Consider the following 5,988-nt stretch of genomic DNA (forward strand, 5'->3'; position numbering starts at 1 on the left):
TATAAGCGGATTTGTGAATGGAGAGCGAGGCCAGGGAAGGTAAGTGGCAAAGTGGAAGCACCTGTTGTTAATTAATGTGCTGTCTGTGTGTGTTTGTGTACAATGAGAAGGAGGAGATAAAAGGGGAGAGCAGCAGAGTGTGAAGATCTTTCCCCCCTAACTGATGTCCATGCTGTGGCACAGATTATATTGTGAAACTGTTGAAAAGTGTGTTTTGGTTGATTTTGTGGTTTTGAAATAAAACGAACATGACTGTAATACCGCCTGCCTGTTCCAGTGTCCACTGCATTAGGGAAAACCTTTCAGAAGACAATAATAATTCCAGTCATAGTTGGGGCTTTAGGATTAATTAAAAAACGATCTGATAAATTCATTGAAAATATCCCTGGTAACCCGTGTCTTAAAGAAATACAAAAAATTGTTCTCACAAGTACAGCTCATGCCTTACAAAGCGCTTTATAAAAGTAAAATGTTTATATGTCTGTGCTGTCACCCAAGTTCACTTCAAAGAAGACTTGTGCAGGGAAAAATATCATGGCACCATTTCTGACCTTAAGTCTCTGGCTGTGACCCAGAAGGAAATGTGTATATCACAGACATCAAAGGACAGTAATAATAATAATAATAATAATAATAATAATGTATTAACCCCCCTTATTTATTTATTTTTCTATCTATCTATTAATTTATTAATTCATTCATTTTTAACAGGAGCTACATAATTTTAATATAACTGGAAAAATTATGTACGGGCCACTGTTTGATTGATCTAGGCACTACAGCAATAAAAAGCTTTGATGACGTGATAAATGCAGACAAAATGAAAACCGTCAAACAGTTAAATCTAACAAAAAAGTCAGCTAATTTATCAATAATTTGTGTGATTGCAAAGACAGATCTGCTCATGATTACCATGTTAAAGTCTAAAATTATTCCAATTCACTTAAATCTGAAACAGCTCAATTAAACCAAAATCTATAACAGATGATCAAGTGCATCTGAAGTATTTCACAGATCAATAGCAGCATGTTAAACAGCCTGGAAAGTTAGGGTTTTAAGTTTCTCTTAGAAACATTAGAAGCATGGTATTGCCAAATTAATTCAATGAAACCCATTTTTTTTTTTTAACTTGGATTCCTATTCATAAATGGTGGAAGAAACAAAATTGGGCCTCAATGACCACAATGAAAAATAGAAGACAAAACAGAAACAATGACAGTGTTTGTGAAATTTTACAATCTGTCTTTATTTTTTAAGGAAGCCATGTTTTTTAAAAAAGAAAAGATTCTGGATATGTTTCTTTATAATCTGACCACTCATACCATAGATAACTGGATTGAGCAGAGGAGGAAATATCATAAAATATAAAGACATGAAGGGCGGCACGGTGGTGTAGTGGTTAGCGCTGTCGCCTCACAGCAAGAAGGTCCTGGGTTCGAGCCCCGGGGCCGGCGAGGGCCTTTCTGTGTGGAGTGTGCATGTTCTCCCCGTGTCCGCGTGGGTTTCCTCTGGGTGCTCCAGTTTCCCCCACAGTCCAAAGACATGCAGGTTAGGTTAACTGGTGACTCTAAATTGACCGTAGGTGTGAATGTGAGTGTGAATGGTTGTCTGTGTCTATGTGTCAGCCCTGTGATGACCTGGCGACTTGTCCAGGGTGTACCCCGCCTTTCGCCCGTAGTCAGCTGGGATAGGCTCCAGCTTGCCTGTGACCCTGTAGAAGGATAAAGCAGCTAGAGATAATGAGATGAGATGAGATAAAGATATGAAAGTCTGGAATTCATATGGAAAATTCCGTGAAATTAGCCGACTTTGTATTATTTAAAAAAATATTCCAACAAAATAATTCAAAACAGCAAGAAGATGAGGTGTACATGTTTGGATGGCTTTGATTTGACATTCCTTAGATGAATAAATGCAAACATGCAAAATCTGTACATAAGAGAATAAAATCATTATAATCTGTGGAAACATGAAAACAGCTAATAGACCAAGTCCAATTATGCTATGGATAGTGATGTCTGTGCAAGATAGTCTTATGAGCTCAAAATTAACACAGTGTGTCCTAGCTATAATTTCTCTGCAAAAGGTTAAGCGTATTGTGAATGACTCATACACCAGAAAAGTAGCTAATGGATAAGCCCATACAAAAATTATAAATACCTGAAGCTTTTTTGTTGATATCATATCATGATAGTGAAGTGGGTAACAAATTGCAACATAACGGTCATAGCTCATAGTTAGCTCAATAATGTTATAAGTATGTAAACAGAATATTTGTATAAGACAATTTGTTAATGATATTTTATGCCCTTCAGTAGAGAGATGAAATAACAGATGAGGAATCAAACTTGTGCTGCCATAGATGCCATTACATGACAGATTGCACACAAAGATATACATGGGATTATGCAGTGTTCTTTCAAAACAGATAATGGCAATCAGAAGTGAGTTCAGTATCACAATTGCAGCATAGAGTAGGAGAAAAATAACAAAGAACAAATGCTTCTGCTGGCCCATGGCAACATAGCCATCCAGAATGAATGTGGTAACACTTGATCTATTTTCCATTGTGTTTTCAGCTTTGCTATAGAAGGAAGAGAAATAAATATTAATTATAATGCAACAATTTAAGCAATCATGTCCACCATCTTTGTGAATAGTTTAACACATAAATCATGATGATATTCTTTGGGTGTATCATGATACTGTGTAATATAGCTTTGCATGCCTAAATACCTCAGGAAAGAACAAATTTGAGTAACATTTTAGTTCTTCCATGATACCCCCCCCCCCAAATCTGTCCCTCTGAGTTACATGTTGATCCTGGGATTGAGATGCTGGCCTCTTCTGCCCCTCGGACCTGCTTGATCCATCCTGGTGCCCTGTGTCTGGTCGGAGTTTTATCGCACCACTCCTGTGAAGGATGTCCCCATGAGGACAGTTGAGGGTTATACCTGTTAAAACTGTTAATATTATAGTCAGGCTGTCTGTTGTTGCCCAAATGAGGATGGGTTCCCTTTTGAGTCTGGTTCCTCTCGAGGTTTCTTCCTCATGTCGTCTGAGGGAGTTTTTCCTTGCCACCGTCGCCACAGGCTTGCTCATTGGGGATAGATTAGGGATAAAATTAGCTCATGTTTTAAGTCGTTTAAATTCTGTAAAGCTGCTTTGCAACAATGTTTATTGTTAAAAGCGCTATACAAATAAACTTGATTTGATTTGATACCACAAAAGAAATTTTTAGTTGATGAATTGTTACTCTGAACTTTGTGGTCATAATTAAGCATATTATCTTGGTAGATTTTATAGATAAGTGGGAAAAAATACCCCCCCCCCGACATTTTACAAGTTATTGAACCAAAGGTACTGCCATTTACATACATTCTTCTTTAATTACTAACATGTCTAATATTTGTTTCAGAAATTTGTATCTGAAAGTTGTATTTAAGACAGTTCAATTATGCCATTATTAAATATCCATTAAAATTCAGTTCAACTGTATTATACATCTGTTATTTAAATTTTCAATTCATGATAATGAAAAATTATTGACTTTATTCCAAGCAGTTGACTAATATTTTTCAAGATGTCTGGAGATGAAGGTTATTCTTATGAAATTACTTGCTTATCTGTCAAGCTGAGTTTTATGGCTCATAAAATGGGATGGTCTACAACATCACCATCTCTTGTGGCCAAATTCTCTTGGCTTTTTTTATCATGTCTCCAAAAATTTAACTGTATGACAGCATTATCTGCAGGGGTCAGCAGCAGGGCTGTACTGAGACAAAATATTCAGCCCGGGAGTGTTATACCCACAAGGGATGCTCTGTGGACCCACAAGTAATTTTGAGGCCATTGACAACCTACTGTAATGTACACCTACTGACCAATTTATTAGGAAGCCCTATACATATGCTCATTCATGTAAATATCTAATCATTACTCAGCAATGCAATGAATAACATCATGCAGACATAGTTCAAGAGCTTCAGTTAATATTCACATCAAACACTAGAATAAGGGAAAAACATGGTCTCTGTGATTATCACTATTGCTTGGTTGTTGTTGCCAGATGACCTGGTTTGAGTATTTCAGAAACTGTCTCTCGAGTTTACACAAAATGATGTGAAAAAAAAAACACTTAGTTAGTTGTTAAAGCCCAACCCATTGAGTTCTTAAAGGCTATGTCCACATCGGTGACTGTCATGGCCTGAAGGTCACAGGTGCAGTTTATGACCCAGTTAGCAGCTACAGAAATCACAGGACAGAGACTGAGATTTACCTGATGAGCGATGCAGTAAGAACACAGGCTGGAAGCAGACACAGCAACACAGTCACTATTATCCTGGGTGAAAATCCAAGAATGGCAGGGCAGACACAGAATCCACTGCCCAAAAGTCCAAGGGAGTACTCCAGGCACAACCAGCAAGTATTAAGCCAGAAATGGAGTCCAGATTCAGAAACTACATCAGAAAATCCAAAAATGGCAGGCAAAACTCATAATCCAAAAAACATAATCCAATAGTCAAAAAAACAGAGAAGAGCAGCAGAGAAAAACAAAAGTTGAACCAGACAAAACATGATGGCGAGTATACTTTCAGGTTGTCATTCTCCATGTTGTGTTTATATAGAGCACTGAACCACCCAATAGGTGGCCTGCAGGCCTCATCTGGCCCATGAGTGCCAAATGTCTGGCCTACACCAATCCACTGGCACTAACACATCTGTCCTAACATGAGAAATGAAGTGCATACTGCTTTGTTATTTTGCGTACTAATTTACATTATTTTGACCTCACACTACACTTGACTTTCAACCTGTGCCAGCATAGAGCACATGTAAACATAAAAGATGTAAGTCAAGGCAGGTGTGTTAGCACAGCATGGGGAGAACAGGGTAACACACGGTGGAACACAAACACAAGGGTCAGGACTTGGAAATTCTAGGCTGACAGTACCCCGCTCCTTACAGACATCCTGGGCATCCTGGGTGTCCCAGGTAGAGCTTATGGATTCTTATGGTGGAAGTCACTGATGAGCAAAGGGTTGACGATGAAGCGTGCTGGCACTCAACACTACTTCTCTTGGCTGTACCCCTTCCAGTCAACTAAGTATTGGAACCTCTGACCTCATTGATGGACCTTTAGTAGCTTCTTGACCATGTAGGCCTTGCCTCCATCGTTGATCCTGGGGGAGGGGTCTTGGAAGGGGGTAGAAGGAGCTAGACACCAGGGGTCTCAGTTGAGAGACATGAAAGTAGGGGTGGACATGATGCATGGACTTGGGTAACAACAGTCTGACAGTGGTGGGGTTGATGACTTTAGAAATAGTAAAGGGACCAACAACCCTGGGGTCTGGCTTACAGGAGGATACTTTAAGGGGGAGATTTGCTGTGGATAACATGGGATGGTAAACACAGTATGGCCTGTGGTGTCAGTCTGCCTTCCTCTTATCCAAATGACTGGAGTATAACAAGTCATATCTGGCATGTGCCCAACACCCTGTGACAATGTCAGATAAAGGCTTGGGCCAATGGGACAGACACCTCCTCCTCTTGCTGGTCAGGAAAAAGAGATGGCTGGTAACTGAAACAACTCTGGAAAGGGGTCAGCCCAGTGGACAACAAGGGAAGGCTGTTATGGGTGTATTCTATCCGAGGGAGAGGAAGCATCACTGGATGTCAAGGATCATATGGTGACCTCTAATTTCTGACTCGTGTGCTCTGTCTGCCCATTAGTCTGTGGGTGGTAAGCAGAGGCTGGGATTTGCCCCAATAAGTTTACAGAATTCCCTCCAGAAGTGTACTGAGAACTGAGGGCCTCTGTCAGACACAATGTCCGCAGGCAAACTATGAATTCTGAACACATGGTTGACTAACAGTTCTGCCATCTCTTTTGCTGAAAGTAGCTTATGGCCCTTTTCCACTACCCTTTTTCAGCTCACTTCAGCTCGCTTCAGCTCACTTCAGCCCGACACGGCTCGCGTTTCGACT

The 5,988-nt window shown here is 39.9% G+C and overlaps 1 pseudogene; it reads right to left on the reverse strand.

Moving 5' to 3' along the window:
- Positions 1-1,245: 1,245 nt before the first annotated feature.
- Positions 1,246-2,568, reverse strand: LOC132894774 (olfactory receptor 4B13-like; annotated as a pseudogene).
- Positions 2,569-5,988: the final 3,420 nt, after the last annotated feature.

Source organism: Neoarius graeffei, chromosome 12, assembly GCF_027579695.1.
Source record: "Neoarius graeffei isolate fNeoGra1 chromosome 12, fNeoGra1.pri, whole genome shotgun sequence".
In the NCBI taxonomy this organism is placed as follows: domain Eukaryota; kingdom Metazoa; phylum Chordata; class Actinopteri; order Siluriformes; family Ariidae; genus Neoarius; species Neoarius graeffei.